Raw genomic sequence first — 17,724 nt, forward strand, 5'->3', positions numbered from 1 at the left:
TGCACTCTGGGCAGCTCCCTGTGTTCTCCCTGTGTCCTCCCTGAGCTGCTCCATCCCCATCCTCCCCTCTGTGCTGTGTCCCTCGGGCAGCGCAGCTCCAAAGCCCTCCTGTGGGATTGATCTGCTCCAGTTTCACCAGCCCTGGGGGCACTGGTGCCCTCCCTGTGCAGACTGGCAGCTGCCCCACTGCAGCCCAGGTGAGGCCAGCTCTGGATCCTGCCCCTGCAGCAGCTCAGAGCTGCCAGACTTGGCACAGCTCAGCTCTGATCCTCCCTTAGATGGGAGGGGCAGAGCGACCTTGAGCAGCTCTGGCAGTAACCACATTACCATTGAGCTGGGGAGGAGCAGGCTGCTTCCCGAAAGTCTGATCCCTGGGACTCCCTGCCATGAGAGACTGGAGCCAAGGATACAGAAATGAAGATTTAATACAACTGCCGAGAACCAGCTGCATCCCTGAGGAGAACAGACAGAGAGCTCTACGTGCCTGGTGCCTCCATCTCCTGGTTCTCACCACAGGTGACCAGTGGGCACTAAACTCTGGATTGCAGTGCTGAGGGACAGTTTAGGGGTGCACTTCATAGTGAGTTAAGGTTGGACCCAATGATATCCAGAAGGCTGTTCCAGCCCTAATGATTCCATGGTTCTGTGCTCATCTCCAGGCCAGTGAGGCATCATGACACGAGCTGGCTGTGCCCACTTTGTGGTGCTTCCTGAGCCATGGGGGACAGCTCAAACCACACATTGCTCTGGAGTAACCCTGGTGGCAGACCCTGAGGGTTTGGGACACTGTGAGTGACACTTGGCCTGTTCATGACTGAGTCCTGCCATGGCCATGAGAGATGGATGGTTCCTCACAGAGGAGAGATCTCTAAAGTGCAGCATGGCCCAACCCAAAAACTGCTGGGAGAAATCTGCCCTCACATAATCTATAATAGGGTGGTTTGGGTTCCAAGGGACCTTAGAGCTCATCTGACTCCAACTACCCACTGGGCCAGGCTGCTCAGAACCCCATCCTACCTGGCCTGGACACTCAGCCATGCATCATCTTAGGTCCCTCCTTATGGGAATTAATCACATGGACTCCATTTCATTCATGGTGGAAAAAGCTCTTTTTTATTCACATAACTCCTTTTTACACAATTTTACACACCTGTGTGTGACTCCCATTGGTTAATGGCTTTCTTGCCAATTCCTTATTGGTTAGTAACAAGTTGTTATTCTGTATTCATTGGTCACTCAAACCCCCAGTGTGTACCTGCAGGAAAAATTGTTTGTGAGAGATAGTTTTCATTTTTCTATCTAAACCACTGTAAAAACAGTTTATAGAGGTGCTGCTTGTTTTTCACCCAGGAACAGATTGTTATGCTAATGAACTGCTCACACCAGGATCGCTTTCACATTTTTGCAAAGGACTAGCCTGACAAGGCCAACCACTGATTTTAGGAGAGCAGGTTTGATTTTATGAAGCCTTTCTTTATGATTTTTCTACCTTACCGCAACATCTCCTGACCCCAAAACCTGTACAGCTGGAGTTAGCAGTGACCCATCCAGGCTCAGCACATGCTCCAGCTGCCCTTGCTTTGGTCAGTAGCATATATAGTAGTAGCAATAATATATACATATAAGTAGCATATTTAGTTATTAACAATAACACTAACCCATCCCACCACCCTGGCTGAGCCTCTCCTCCCTGCGGGATGTGCCCAGGAGTGGGATCACATGGAATGCCCAGCAAGCAGGGAGATGACCCTGCAGTCTCACAGCACCCACCCTGTCCCTGTCACCTCCAGATTGGTTTGCCCATGACAAAAGAGAGAGCCTGGGGGGGAAAGGAGAGAGCCTCTGTCCCCATGGCCCAAGGATGCAAGAAACCAAACAAAATGCAAGAGGTCAGCAAACACAAGGCAGCAATTAGCACAGGCAGTGGGGAGGAGAGGGGGAGACACTGAAATTTATGGAGCTCAGGAGAGGGAATTCTCTATGGGCGCCAATCATGCACTATAAATACCTTCAAGGTAATGACAGCAATGGAGTGAATTATTCACCATCTCTGATGATGGGAGGGCAAGAGGCAGTGACCTGGATCTGAGGAAGGGGATCTGGGTGGGAGGAAGCCTGGGCAGCAGGAACAGCCTGGTGTGGGATGTGCTCCCAGGGGCAGCCCTGCTTTCTGCGCAGAGCCCATCTCCAACAGGGCCTTGGCTGAGCTCACCTCAGTCCCAGTGCTGGAGGGGCCAAGGCCAGGCCATGGGGGAGTTCCCAGCCTTCCTGCCCCTCCTGGCACAGAGGCAGTCAGTCAAGTTTCCTGCATCTGGTGGCTCCTCCACTCCCAGGGCTGTGGCTGAGAAGACAAACACCTTCCTTTGCCTGGGAGAGCCACCCACATCCACCTGGCTCCACACAGGTCTGTTTGGAATCTGTGACACCCATCAACCTGGGCAAAAGAAGGAGAGAGAAGCATCCAAGGCTTTGACTTGTAAAGAAGAACAAGGCAAAATTGCCTCCAGCAAGATCTCAGCATCACAGACTGGCTGAGGGTGGCAGGGAACTCTGAGGTCACCCAGCCCAGCCCCTGCTCAGGCAGGACCACCCAGAGCCAGTTGCCCAGTTCCACATCCAAACAGCTTTGAAACAGCTCTGAGGATGGAGATTCCACAACTCCCTGTGCCACCTGTGCCAGTGCTTGGTCACCCTCAAAGGGAAAAATGCTTCCTGATGCTCAGAGGGATCTTCCTGTGTTTCCATTTGTTCCCATCTCCCCTTGTTCTGTCACTGGGCACCAGTGAGAAGAGCCTGGCCCCATCTTCTCTGCACCCTCCCTTTAGGTTTTCATACACGTGGATGAGTGTCCCAAGAGCCTAAAAGATGGAGATTTCCTGTGCACAGCCAAGAAGCCTCCTGCCTGCTGCTGGGGTTGTTTCCCTGTATGTGAGTGTCTGTACTAAAGAGAAATAACCACACTGAGGGTATGGGGAGGCCCAGAAAGGTGCTGTGCTTCCACTGATTCTCTTGGAAAGGTTCAGTCCTGTTCCTGCTCCCTGGTGCTTCACAGCCAGCCCAGTGGAGAGCTGTAACAGCATTCCCAGTGCCTGCTCTTTGTTCTCTCTGCTGCTGGATCACAGCTGATGACATGAGGAAAACAGAGGAGAGGTGGGAGTAGCTGTGCTGTCCCCTCTGTCCTGGCGACCTGTGGAGGCAGCAGTGCCTCCTGCATGCTCTGGCAGCCTGGAAATGTGAAATGCTCAGTTATGGAGGACACTTGTGGCATCTGCTGGAGACCCAGACTGATTTCTGGAGCTTTTTTATCTCTCTGCAGATGGGTCTGTCCTTATCTGCATCTCCCCTGGAATATGGGGGAACTCTTCAAGTGCTTTTTCACAGCAGCAGGCCTGGTAAGTAGCTAAGGGTCTCTCAGAGGTGTTTTGGAGCTCAGGCTGGCACTGGGGTACCCACCTTCAGCCACCCACCTGCCTTCCTCCTGGCAGGGGCAGAAACCAGGGAGAAGGGTGGGTCAGCCTGGGTGGCTCCTGCAGCCTCTCCAGGAGAAAGAAAGCAGTGCTCTGATCTCCTGCTCAACATTCAGAGTCACGTCACCAGCCAGGACCCTGGATGTGCTGTCTGAGCTGTGTCACTCTCATACATCTCTCATCCATCACAGCCATGTGGGGAAGGTGGCATGGGCTGAAATGGCTCCTGGAGCAAGGAATTTAAAGGACATTTGCTGGCTCTAAAACCCACAGAAACCACAGGAGATCCTGCTCCCTCTTAGCTGGACAGGTGGCCATAGGCAGGGTGGTCAGCCCCAGTGTTGAGGGAGAATAGAGAAAGGAAAATCCACATTGGAAGAACATCACAGCTTTGGCAGCCCTGTGCCAGCTGCCAGGTTTGTGTCTCCCAGAGAGAAGGAATGTTAAATTCAGTTCCTGGACACTGCAGTGGCACAGAGCTGTGTGACAAGAGCAGGAAAACAATGATCCCTCAGACCTTGTTTGGTTCTGTCTGGCACTGGCAGGGACACAGTATCTGTCCAAGGCACTGATTCTGTATGCACAGGACAAGGACATGGGTCTGCTCCAGCGTGGGATACACAGCTTTACAAGGCACAGAAAAAGAAAGAGGAAGAGCAAAGAAAACTCCCTCCTAAATGTGAAATAAGTGGAGCCTGGCTCCAGACCCTCAAGACAAAGCCATAAATCTGCCCAGCCCTGCTGCGAAAGCATGAGACACCCTGCAATAGCCACATGGCGTCACAGTGTCCTTGATCTCTGTTTGCTCTTCCATCCCTCCCTTTCATCCCGCCAGCCCCGGGGCACGTTCCGGCTCCGCTGCCAGCCTCTGTCCGTCCCGCTGCCAGGCTCTGTCCGTCCCGCTGCTGCTTTATGGCACTGCCGGCTGCAGGACAGGGCTGGCCCCGCAGGACCGGAGGACAGGGCAGGACCGCAGGACCGGGCAGGGCCGCAGGACCGGGCAGGACCGCAGGACAGGGCAGGAGCAGCAGGACCGGGCAGGAGCAGCAGGACAGGGCTGGAGCAGCAGGACCGGCCGAGCAGGGGATGCAGCCCCGAGGATGCTGCCCCGGGCGGTGTCACGGGTCCGGCCGTGGGTGACACATGACTGGGGTGGCCGTACCCCCAGGGCGGCTGTGGGTCACAGGACCTATCGGGACAGCTCCTGAGCCTCCTCTGTTTGCCGGCTGGAATGTTCCTGGTGAGCTGGGATGAAAGGAGGGGTTCTGGCAGCCCTAGGAAGGGGGAGCAGAGTGACGCCTGTTCCCAAGGCACGGCTGACACTGAGACATCCCGAGAGCCACGGGCTGGCCCGGCTCCCCGGCTGCTTTAAAGGCAGCTCTGTTTTGAAGCCCCAGACCCCCTCTCCCACATGAACGAGCCAGGGGAAGCTCTCAAAGGCCACCCAAACCACATCCAGGCGAGCCCATTTCCCACCCGTCCCTGTTTGACCATGTCCTGGCCATCGTCTGGAAGCGAGGGGACAAAGCACAGAGGGCACAAAGCCATCGCCTGGCTCTCCCCCAGCCTGGCTCCGAGAGCACAGGCAGAATCAGCACAGAAGCCACAAGTCTGTGCCACATTTGTCTCCTTTCTGTCCCTGGGCTTGCAGCACAAGGAGCAGGGGGAAGAGAAATGTGTTCAGGCTGCAGCTAATGCCAGAGCTTAAGAAAAGGATCAATTCACCCCCAGACAATTTGCAATGCAAAGGGAGCAGCTCCCCTCTTGGTTTACTCCTCCCCACATGCACAGCCCGTTTCCCACATCCCTGCCTTTGGAGGAAAGCAGCTCACCCTCCCAGAGCAGACAGAATCCTGAGCCTGCCCACTGCTCCCACGCAGCTGATTGAAATCCCTGGCACTGCCACCCGGTGCCCGTTCACCCCTGGCACCAGGGAGCCAGGAGAGGTGAGGATGGTGCCAGGGAGGGGCACCCAGCATATCGGCAGCGCTGCCTGTGCACAGCTCAGCTCTCCTGTCTCCAAAGGCTTCTCTCCCAAGCGTGCCTCACTAATTAGTAAACGGAGCCTAAACCTTTTGGTCTCCATCGATCTTATCTTTAAACCCTGCAGACAACAATTCCTCAATCGATACCTCATTTAATTGCTGCCACCAGGCTGACAGCTGGGCTCCTGGCTGAGCAAGCCTGGCTGTCACATGGCAGGCTGACAGTGCCACCTTCTAATCCCAAACTGATTTATCCTCTTCCAGCTCCCCTGCTCTCCCTACCCCCCACTTCTGACCCTATTCCTGCCCTCCCTCCCTGTGAAGGGGTAGAAAAAGCCTGGCTGTCTGCATCTCCCCCAGGAGCACATCCCACCCCTGTGATGATTATTCCCCCTGAGCATGGCTGTGACCAAACTCGTGTTGATGAACATTTGGGCAGGAACAAGAAGCCCCCACACCTTGCTGAGACCCAATTTTGCCCATTCCCAGGTGGGCATCACCACAGGGGGACACCTGGATGTCACTTGTGGTGTGTCCCAGCCAGCCCACACGGGAGGACAGACAGCCAGGCAGCTCTGCCCTGCACATCCCTATCCTCATCCCAGACCTGGTCTCTGTGCACCCTCAGCCAGGTCCTGGCATGTGCTGGGCACGATCTGGTGCCTGGCTGCTGCCCCAGGAGCTGGATGTTTATGGATGTTCTTGGTCTCCTGAAGAGCAGCAGATAACAGAGGCAGCTGTCCTGTGTTGGGAGGAGCTGCCTTTGGAGTCAGACACTGATTTCCCAGCTCTGCCCTCTCTGCCCGGGGCTGGGGGAGCCAAGACAAGGTGTCCTGGACTGTCAAGCAAATTATATCCTGTTTGCCATCTGTATGACAGTTGTCTTCTAATCAGTGGGCAGTTTTCCTTATCTCTTCCACACCCACTCCTCCCTCTGTGGACACATCTGCTGATAAGATCTATTGAATGTCACTGCATGGCTGACAGAACTACAGCATCCCATTGGGAGATGTGAGCCCAGAGGGAGGAGCCAAGCATTGCTACCTGGATACAATCTGGAGATTCTGGAACACCAGCACGGCTTCTCCACTGGATTCCCCAGAGGAACAGCAGCTGTCTCTTCCCCTGGATCTTCAGAGGCAGAGACTGCACCTTTCTACAGGATCCCTGCTCCAGCAGACCAGCCCTGACACTGCAGGAGGGCTGAGCCACATTTCCAATGGGACTGCTGCCAACAGCCTGACCCACAGGGTGTCAGGTTGGGTTCTGACTCTGTTAGTGTTGTTCTAGTGTACTGCATTGTTTATTTTATCTTTTTATTTTCTTCCCTATTAAAGAACTGTTATTCCCGCTCCCATATTTTTGCCTGAGAGCCCCTTAATTTCAAATTTATAACAATTAGGAGGGAGGGGGTTTACATTCCCCATTTCAGGGGAGGCTCCTGCCTTCCTTAGCAGACACCTGTCTTTCCAAACCAAGACACAAGGGGATCAGGCTCCTGTGATGGGACAATGGTTATGGGTGCTCTGCGTTTGCTCTGGCTCAGTTTTTAATCTTGCTTCCATCATTAAGTTTTTTTATGCTGCAGTTTAATGATAATCATAGGTGTGGCACATGTTTCTGTCAGTGGCAGAATTGGGAAGTGATTGCTGTAACCTGATCTTAGATCAGTTCTATGTTTGTCATCTGCAGCTCTTGATGGCCTCTCTTGGTGGGAATGCTGATTGCTCCATCCTTGTAGCCTCAGGAAACACCAGTGTGCTATTTTGGAAGGAAATGGCACTTGAACATAATAAATGAACACATCACCAGCAATACCACCCAAATGGAGCCTCAGGATGGGGACTGTCCCCCACAGCACAAACCTGAGCCTGTGGACTGTCCAGCAAAGGGGTTGGTGCCTTCTGCCACCAGTGACACTTCGAGTGTCACCTGTCCTTGCAGCTTTGAGTTGCTCCACTCCATGGTGACCCAGAGTTCTCCAAGCAAGAGGAGGTTCAGGTATGTAAAATAAATCACCACCTTTACTATTGGCCTTAGCTGGAATCCTGATTTGGAGCCAACGAGAGGGACAAGGCCTTCACTGTGCAGGTGCTGAGGGAACCCTGGGCCTGGAGGAACCCACGTCTCACCAGTGTCCAGCAGAAATGTGGAAATCTTCTCCAAGGAACCATTCAACGTCTTCACAGAGTAGCAATGAGGAACTAATGCATGAGGAAAGGCAGGGGAACATGCCAGCAGTTTCCTGGGGGCAAACACAGCTCTGGGGAGCATGGATGCTCTGTGGGAACACTGGGCTAGCTCAGAACACCCCTGGCTGCTGCAAGGCACTGGTGTCTCCTCCAGCCATGACAGGCAGGATGAACCACATCTCACACACCTCCTCTTCCAGCTTGCTCTTCTCCTGCAACAGCCACACCAAGGCAGGATGTGACCCTGGGCAGAAATCAATATCTGCTCTTGGTGCAGGCTGCTGAGAATGGAGGACAGAGCAGGGGTCAGGCTGGAGGTAAAGGCACCTGAATCCCAGGTTTCTGGGTCAGAAACCAATTGCAGAGCCTTTCAGCCTGGAGAGAAGCTAGCCCATATATCCCTGGTGTTACCACAGGGCTCAGACAGCATCTGTGCAAGCAAGGCTGGGCCGTGCCAGGGTGCCACCTCAGCACACAGCCTGTCCTGCTCTCATCTCCCAGGCCACGGCTTCCCAGCAAGCCAGGGAGGGAGAGAAATGCTCAGCAGCTCCAGAATGAAGTCCAGGGAATCTTGTCATGGAATTCATGTTCTATCAGCAATGAGAAGTTTTTTCCACAACAGCTTGGGGCTGTCCTGTGCAGGACCAAGAGCTGGACTCAACAATCCTTGTGCAGGGCCAGCAGCTGAGATTGGTGATCCTTGTGGGTCCCTTCCAGCTCAGCACCTTCCACAGTTCTGTGCCTCTCTCACCTCTGCTGCTCCTCCACAGCCTGCTTCATTCAGGGCTGCTCTCTGCTGCCCTGTGAGCCAGGCTGGAGCAAAGGGGCCCAGCTAGGCAGGGCTGGTGGGAGAGGAGAGCCCCGTGGGCAGGGCAGGAGTGGCTCCCTGTGCCAGCCATGGCCCTGGAATGCAGGAATGCTGATCCTGCAGTGCTCCTTGGCCGTGATGCCAGGGGGTGCATGGTGACACATGGCACCAGGAGCTCTGCAGTTGGCCCCGAGTGTGCCCCAGATGGTTTGATGCCAGGGTGTTTGCACACAGCTCTGCCATTTAATGGGGAGAGAAGGCAGAGCTGATCCCAGCTGAAGCCACACACCAAAATGCTGACAGACTGTTTGTCGAGACACAAACATTGGCAAATGGCCCCGCTTGCCATGTACTGAGAGGGAGGCAGCCCGAGAGCAGGGATGTCTCTGGCAGGGACTGGGAGCCCTCAAAGTGCAGCTCAGAGGGTGCTTCTGGGAAAAAGGAAGCCACTTTTGGGGGGATGTGAAGCACCCTTCTCCAAATGGGCAGAACTGGGATGTCCAGCTTCTATAGGTGGGGCTGGGGGTGAAGGGGACAGCAGGGTATGATTGTTGGCAGCACAGTTCGAGGAATGCAGCATCTCCTTGGTCCTCTGGCTGGTGTCTATCCAGAGAAAGCTAGACCATCAGCATTTTGGATGTGTTGGTGTCCAATCCCAGCAGGGATGGAGCACGCAGGGTGGTGCTGGGGCTGCCTGTGATCCCTGGATTTTGGTCGGGCTGTACCTCCCCCACCAACACCTGCCATTAGCTCTCCCCCTCTGGATCCCATCCTCCAAGAAGGGAGGGGCTGGGAGCTGTGGGGAAGGGGGCACTGAGAACTTGAGGCAGGCTGGGCAGTCTGGGGCAGAGACAGGAATCAGCACTGTGCCCAGGGGGTGGCACAGCTCTGCTCACCTCAGGGACAGGCTGGCACCCGCCCACACCAGTGCCAGGAATTTGCAGCAGCGCCGAGAAGGGAAGAGTTGCCTTCAAACAGCACCTTCCAGCCCCTGGGGAGCCTGGGTTTGGATTTTGGGAAAGCCAGGCCCCCTCACCTGAGTGCCAGCCCAGAAAGTGCCACTCTCAGGCCACTGGGTGGCAAGGGACAATGAGCTGGAAGGCTTCACAACTTCCCATCAAAGCAGGGAAAACAGGAGCTGCTCCTGTGCTGATCCAGCAGCTCCACTTTGCCACTTCTGTCTCTCAGATGATCACCCTGATTGGAAGCAACTTTGGAACCTGAGTGTAACCCAGCTGGGCTTCAGTTCAAGGTGATCAACTTCTCTGGACAAAGCCTCTGTGTTTCCAGCAGCTCTGCCCTGCCAAATGCTGAGCAATGCCCAGGGCAGCAGGGAGAGGGGCTCCAAGAGACAGGAGAACATGGCTCATGTGGGTGGGGGCACAGGAGGGTAATGAGGGGGGAAGGAGCTGCCAGCTGGGAAGAATTACAAACAAAATAAGGTTTTGTCATCTACCAGGACACCAGATTGATGTTAAAGGAGCCCATAGTTTTAAATTACCAATAATATCACATCAAAAAATACCAAAATTTGTGGTGAAGGTTCAAAAAACTATGGAAGGATTCCTGTGTTTTGATGCCAGACAGGGGTCCACCCCTCCACCAGCCACCACCACAGTCCTGCCCAGCTCTGGGCTGAAACCACCCCAGACTGTGGCAACTTTTGTAAAATAGTTGATAATCGTTAAGCATTTACTGTTAGTTTGGTTATGGTAAAAGGGGTTAAAAGGAAGTTATAAGAAATTACACCTCAGTAAAGTGCACCTCTCCCCAAGTGAAACGAGCCAGCCTGGACAGAACTGTAATGGGCCAAGCAAGGCCTTAAACCTTCATGCAAATGAAGGATCCAAACAGAAACTGATCCAAAGGGACAAAAACCAGGATAAAAAGGGGCATCTGACCCAGGGAAGGTGGGTGGCCTCAGTGGGAAGGAGGGTGCCACTCCTCCTGGACCATCAGGGCCATCGCTGCTGAGCAGCCCCAGTGCTGGCACTGCTCCATCCTCGATGGGATTGCTCCTGCTCAGTCCGCAGGCCCCCTGCTTTAGGCCTTTCTTTTTATTATAAAAAATGCTGAAATTACTTTAGTACTGGGAGTCTGGTCCTATTATTAACAGCACCCACTGTCTCCCAATCAGTAACATCACCAAGGGCTGCTTGGGAAGCCCAGTGGGATGTAAAGGCCAGGGAGAGCCTGCTGAGCTGCCTGCTCGGAGCAGCCATCTCCTAATCTGCTTTGTCAGGGCAGTCCAGGACTTCAAACTTGATGTTTGCACCTGCAAGGGGTGCTCAGCCAGGCAATGCCAAAGGATGCAGAGCAGCACAGTCAGTCTGTCTTGTTTTGTGCTTCCTTCTGCTCTCTCCTGAAGCCTCTGTGACAGTGTTCACAGGGATCTGAGGATGAGGGAAGAGATGAGGATCTGACTCCATGTTTCAGAAGGCTGATTTATTATTTTATGATGTATATTATATTAAAACTATACTAAAAGAATAGAAGAAATTTTTAGAATGGAAGATTTTATCAGAAGGCTAGCTAAGAATAGAAAAAGAAAGAATGAATAACAAAGGTTTGTGGCTCAGAAGCTCTGTCTGAGGCAGCTGACTGTGATTGGTCATTAATTACAAACAACCAACATGGGCTAATCAAAGATCCACCTGTTGCATTCCACAGCAGCAGATAACCATTGTTTACATTTTGTTCCTGAGGCCTTTCAGCTTCTCAGGAGGAAAAATCCTAAGGAAAGGACTTTTCATAAAAGATATCTGTGACAGGCCTCCTTCGTGCTGCCAGCATCACAATATTTGAGGCTTTTAAAATCTTAAATCGCATGATAGGAAGGGTGGTCACCTAAAAAGCAAAGAAAGGTGTGAGTTACTGTGAAAAACATTGAAAGGAATTGCACAGAGGTGGGGAAATGCCTGCTGTGGCACTGAGGGGCTACTCTGCAAAATCACAGCATGTGTCAGCCAGGGACACACCATTGCCTCATTCAGGCTCTGGGACAGTTTTCCACCTAATTTGCACCAGGGAAATATCCTGAAATTTGTCTCCTATATCAACTCTGACTGTTTTTCTCCCTGGCTTTTAGACCCCTCATGAGTTCCTTGCCTTTTCAAAAGAGAGGAGACAAAAGGGGCTGAGTGAGTATTTCTCAACCCACCCCAATGCCCCAGGCAGGGCAGTGGGCACTGCTCAGCTCCCAGTGCACCATCCCTGCCCTCAGTGCCCCCCTGCCCTCCCTCTGCCAGGTGCCCCCTCAGCCTCCCCTCCTGCCTGTGTCAGCTGCTGCCCAAGAGCCTCCGCAGCCCCAGGAAGGGGCTGCTAACAGAAATACCTCACTTCAGAGTGATCTCCCTGACCTGGAACCCTCTGGATTACCTCCCCTCTCCAGATTCCCACCATCCTGCTGGTGCTCAGCTTTCTCTCCTCCTGGCCCTGACCCTTCTGTCCCCCTGCAGAGGTTTCCCTGGGAGGTGTGGGGCTTTCTCTCTCACTGCAGCCCTTTGTGTGATCTCCCCAGCAGCCTCCCCTCATCCAGAGGTTCTCCTGCCGATGTGCAGAGCGGGGCTCAGCGTTGGCACCGCGGCATCCCGTGGGATCCCGTCTCCTAGCAACGCCAGGAGGATGCTGAGAGCACGTCTGGTCCATGGCCCGTGGAGGCTCAGTGCACAGGGCAGAGGGCAGCTGCTGCCTGCAGGGAATGAATGCAGCTCCCTGCACACACCCCTCCTTCTCCTCCCACCCTGGGAAGTGACTGAGGGTCAGGACCTTGAGCACTGTCCTGGCTCACCTCAGCCTGGCACCCCAGCCCTGCTCTCCAGCCCCTCACAGAGCTCCCCAGAGCTGCACCAGCGACCTGCAAAACTCCCACCCACCACCCCTCCTGCCTTCTTCCACTGCTCACACTTCCACAAGGTGCTCAGACTGCCCCATCCTGTCTTCTCCAACCACCAACAGGGCCCTCAAGGTGCTCAGACTGCCCCAAAAGCGCCACAGGGGTTTAGCTTGTGTGAGTTACTGTGAGAAACATTAAAAGGACTTGCACAGAGGTGGAGAAATGCCTACTGTGGTAGCGAGGGGCAGCTACTCTGCAAAATCACAGCGTGTGTCAGCCAGGGACACCCCATTCCCCATCCAGGCTCCGGCACAGTTTTCCATCTAACTTGTACCAGGGAAATATCCTGAAATTTGTCTCCTACATCAACTCTGACTGTTTTTCTCCCTGGCTTTCAGGCCCCTCATGAGTTCCTTGCCATATCAGAAGAGAGGAGACTTGTACCAGGGAAATATCCTGAAATTTGCCTCCTACATCAACTCTGACTGTTTTTCTCCCTGGTTTTCAGGCCCCTCATGAGTTCCTTGCCATGTCAGAAGAGAGGAGACAAAAGGGGCCGAGTGAGTATGGGTGAGCATTTCTCACCCCAGAGAAGCGGGGTTCTCTCTCCTCACCCCACAGAAGCGGGGTTCTCTCCCCTGTTCTCACCCCACAGAAGCAGGGTTCTCTCTCCTGTTCCCAGCCCACACAAGTGGGGTTCTCCCCCTGTTCTCACCCCACAGAAGCGGGGTTCTCTCTCCTGTTCCCAGCCCACACAAGCGGGGTTCCCACCCTGTTCCCATCCCACACAAGCAGGGTTCTCCCCCTGTTCTCACCCCACACAAGCGGGGTTCTCTTTCCTGTTCTCACCCCACAGAAGCGGGGTTCTCTCTCCTGTTCTCACTCCACAGAACCGGGGTTTTCCCCCTGTTCTCACCCCACACAAGCGGGGTTTTCTCTCTCTTGTTCTCACCCCACAGCAGCGCGGTTCTCCCCCTGTTCCCAGCCCTCAGCGCGGCTCTCTCTCCCCCGGCAGGGCCCTGTCCGTTCGCGGTCGGGCCGCCAGGGGGCAGCCCGGTCCCGGCCGTGCTCTCTGTCGCCGCCCCGCGGGCGCGGCGGGCGCTGCAGCGGAGGGCCCGGTGCCGGTGCCGGTCCCGGTTCGGTGCCGCTCTCCCTCCATGGCCGCGTCCCGGGGACCGCGACCCCGCACCCGCCCGGGGAGCCGAGCACGGCGAGCAGGTACGGGCTGGGAGAGTGAGGGAGGGAGCGTTTCCCTCCCGGCTGGAGCAGCATCTCCGCCTCGGAGGGAGCGGCGGGGTCGGGAGGGCGGTTCAGCTCCCGGTTTCCGTGCCGGGCGATGGATGGATGGACGGAGGTGCTGCCGGGGTTATGGCACACCAGTGGCGGAGAGATAGCCGGGCTGTGCTGTCCCTCATGCCCGAGGGATGGGGATGCCCCTGGGGTTGTGTTATCCCCGTGCGGGAGGGATTGAGGCGCCTCCAAGCTGCGTTATCCTCATGCCGGCGGCATGGAGGTGCCCGTGGGTTGTGTTATCTCTGGAGGGATGGGGGTGCCCCGGGCTGTGTTATCACCGTGTTCGAGGCATGGGGATGTCCCCAGGTTGTATTATCCCGCTGCCGGAGGGATGGGGGTGCCCTGGGCTGTGTTATCCCCATGTTGGAGGGTCGGGGGTGTCCCCGGGCTGTGTTATCCCTGTGTTCGAAGGATGGAGGTGTCCCCGGGCTGTTCTGTCACCGTGTTGGAGGGACGGGGGTGTCCCTGAAATTGTATTATCCCGCTGCCGGAGGCATGGGGGTGTCCCCGGGCTGTGTTACCCCTGTGCTGGAGGGATGGGGTGCCCCCGGAATTGTGTTATACCATTGCCGGAGGGATGGGGATGTCCCTGGGCTTTGTTATCCCTGTGTTGGAGGGATGGGGGTGTCCCGGGCTGTGTGCCCCAGGTGCCATAGGGTTATGGGCGCCCCCCGTGCTATCCCTGTGCTATTCTCTGTCCAGGAGCCATGGAGGTGTCCCCGGGGACAGAGAGAAGGGGCTGGTCCCGGGGCTGTGCTATCCTTTGAGGGATGGGGATGTCCCCGGGCTGTGCCAGAGACAGGAGGGTGCTCCTGTGTTGTCCCACGTGCTGAAACAATGGGGTGCCCGCACGCCGTGTTATCGTTACAGCTGTACCAAAGGGAAGGAGCTGTGTTATCCCCGGGCGGGAGAGATGGGGGTCCCCCCTGAGCTGTGTTACCCCCGTGCAGGAGGGGTGGGGGTGCTTCTGCATCTCAAATCCTCCTCGCAAAGCCAGGTGTAAAGTGCTGTCCAGGGACCCATTCCTAAACCGACATTTTTAGTGCAAGTCACTTACAAAGAGTATTTCTTCCTGGAAAAATAAGAATGTAAATGGAAGTTTTCAGTTGATGTGAACTACATTGGTTCTAGTTACCCATAAAAATTAAATTAAAAAAAAAAAAAGAAAATTGTGAGTTTTTAGAATGCACCATGCAGGAGGGATGGGGGTGCTCCTGCATCCCAAATCCTCCCCGCAGAGCCAGGTGGAAAATGCTGTCCAGGGACCCATCCCTAAATTGACATTTTTAGTGCAAATCACTTGCAAAGAGTATTTCTTTCTGGAAAAGTAGAAATGTAAATGAAATACCTCAGCTGATGTGAACTACATTAGTTTCAGTAAACCATAAAAAATTAAATTAAAAAAAGAAAATGGTGAGTTTTTAGAGTACCCTGTGTACTGTGTGTTACCCCCATGCAGAAGGGAGGGGGTGCTCCTGCATCCCAAATCCTCCCTGCAGAGCCAGGTGGAAAATGCTGTCCAGGGACCCATCCCTGAATTGACATTTTTAGTGCTATTTACTTGCAAAGAGTATTTTTTTCTGGAAAAGTAAAAATGTAAATGGAAGTTTTCAGTTAATTACATTGGTTCCAATTACCATTAAAAAAAAAAAAGAAAAAAAGAAAATGGTGAGTTTTTAGAGTACCCCCATGCAGGAGGGATGGTGCAGGAAGAATGGGGTGTTCCTGGGAATGTGTTACCCCCATGCAGGAGGTGCTCCTGGGGCCGTGCCATGCCCTGGACCAGCAGCAGGGTGCAGGACAGGCTGCTCAAGGCACTCCCTGCCCACCCCAGGGAGCACCATCCCCTCACAGGTGCTGCTGGGAGAAGTGACAGGAGTGAGCTGAAGGCGGCTGCTCTTCCCTGAGAGCCCCCAGGATGGAGCACTGCAGGATTAAGTTTGTGCTCAAGTGGTCTCACACTGTCTCAAAGCTGCAATTCCTTTCAGGCTGTTCAGGGAAGGGGTTTTGGGGGATTTGAGGCCTGACAGAGAGTTTGCTGCAAGGATTTTCCCGCACTCAGGTTCCTGGCCAGCTGCTTCCTTGTCCAGTGTGTCTCCAGCTCTTTTCTGTGTGAGGGAGCAGGCTCAGCTCTCAGAAACACCTCTCAACCAGGGGTGTGTAAGACATGAGCCAGAGGAGGGAGCAGCATCCCTGTTGTGCACATTCCCTCGTTCAGATGTGTGTTTGCTGGGGTGGAGGGAAGGCTGAGAAGCAGAAACAGAAAGCTGTGGTGTGCACAGCCTCACTAAAGCTGCCTTGCAAGCCATCTTGCTCTGAGGGACAGCAATTAGGGAAGGTGTCAGGCTTTTGTAGGCAGTAAAATCAGTAGTCTGGGCAGTTTGCAGGCATGGGCTGCTGTGTCTGTGGGATGGGAAGCTCTTCTGTGAGGAGCAGCCTTCTGGTGCCATTGGGTGTTCTCAGCCTCAAGCTTACTGTGGGTGGTTTAGATCACAGTGGAGCTGATCTGCTGCCACCTTTGCAGATGTACCTTGGGGGAGATAGAGGGCAGGCTGGGAATTACAATGTTTGATCATGAGGTGTCTTTTCTGAAAAATCTGTTTTAATGGAAGGGAAATATTGGTCACATCAGAATTAAGTTCTTCTCTGTGAGTTTGAGGTGATTCCTCAGTTGAAATGCCTCTGCATGGGATGAAAGACAATCTGAGTTAAAAATTCATTGTCCCACAGGGAACACTTTTGGTTTGTTGTTCCTGGCAGCAGCTGGCAGCAGTGTGGCAGGAAAAGGGTCACTGGTTAAGTGTGAGGGAGGTTCAGGGATGTTTCCTGGGCGGCTGAGGTGGTGAGTGGCTGTGAACAGCCAGGCTGTGCCCCTGCAGAGAGCTCAGAGCCAGCTGTGCCTGCACCCTGCTGCTGGAAACTGAACTTCACTGCTGGGAGCCCAAAGACATCAACCCTGACCCCAAAATGGGGCCCTGGCAGCCCTGGGCTGGAGGTCATGGTCTCTCCTGTGTTTGTCCCTGTGTTTTCTGTCACCCTGGGCTTCATCCAGCTCTGCCTGTCCCACACTGCTCCTCCTGGGGAAGGGCTGTGACACTGCCCCAGCACAGGGCAGGGCAGAACATCCTCCTGCTTCTCCTGCTCTGCTAATCCCTCCTCCTGCCCCAAAAGCCTTTTCCTCTCTGAAAGCCACTGCAGCAGCCCTAGCAAAGACCAGAGGAACCTTTCTTCACCTCTCAGCTCTGTTCCAGGCTGGTGTGCAGATTCCCCAGCTCAGAGTGAGGGACTGAGCTCCTCAACTCCAAAAGGCCATGGTGGGGGACAGATTTATAGGGATCTGACATTGTGGGGGACAGAATTAAAGGGATCTGACATGGGGGTACTGGCAAAATGATCTCTTGGCATGGCTCAGGGTGGGCTCAGCCCTCAGTTAGTCCAGAAACACTCACCTGAGCTGAGGGGGATGCTGGGGTCACTCCTCACCTCAAGGCTGCCTCACTCAAGGCTGCTTTTGGCAGGTCTGAGTTGACCACACCTGGCAGGGAGACCTTCCTCTGCAGGGGAGAGGCTTGAAGCTTTCTGGAAAGGGACCTGGATGGTTTCCTACTTCTCCCTTTGAGAGCAGGAACAAGGAGCAGGGCTTTGAATGGTGTCCTGAGACCTGATCTCTGAGTTTCCGTTCCAGCACGGGGTCCTAAGCCAAGAAAACTGCCTGTCCTGCCAAGGCTGGGTAGGGAACTGGCCCTGGAGCAGTGATGTTGTGTTAACTCCTCTCTGCAAGGAGCACTGGGCTCCTTTGATGAGCCTCCTATCTGTACTTTATTTCCTTCCAAAACACCCATCCTGCCTGGCCTGGCTGCAGCCTGAGGCTGTGGAGCTTGTGAAGGCGCTAACACAATCTCAGTGATGAATTTAACCACTCCTTAATCTTGTCCTTTCTGAGCTGGGCTCTGCTGGGGCTGTCAGCCTGGCTGGGGGAAGGTGCTGGGGCCAGGGAGAGCAGCTGGAGCCAGGGCAGGGATGGCCTTGGAGCAGGGAGCACTAAACATGTTTGGCATATCAGTGGTCTGGCATGTGGGGAATCCCATTCTGTTTTGTCTTTTTGGTGATGATTTCTTGCAGAACCCTGTGTTTAGCAAATTGG

General features: G+C 54.4%; 1 protein-coding gene across 1 annotated transcript in view; it reads left to right on the forward strand.

Annotated features, from left to right (window-relative positions):
- Positions 1–13,347: 13,347 nt before the first annotated feature.
- The window catches only part of PSD2 (pleckstrin and Sec7 domain containing 2), a 77,800-nt gene continuing 73,423 nt past the window's right edge, over positions 13,348–17,724 (forward strand). Inside the window, exon 1 of the mRNA XM_074552266.1 lies at positions 13,348–13,505. The gene's annotated coding sequence lies outside the window, so the exon portion shown is untranslated. The remainder of the gene's footprint in view (positions 13,506–17,724) is intronic.

The sequence above is a fragment of the Zonotrichia albicollis genome, chromosome 15, assembly GCF_047830755.1.
Source record: "Zonotrichia albicollis isolate bZonAlb1 chromosome 15, bZonAlb1.hap1, whole genome shotgun sequence".
In the NCBI taxonomy this organism is placed as follows: Eukaryota; Metazoa; Chordata; class Aves; order Passeriformes; family Passerellidae; genus Zonotrichia; species Zonotrichia albicollis.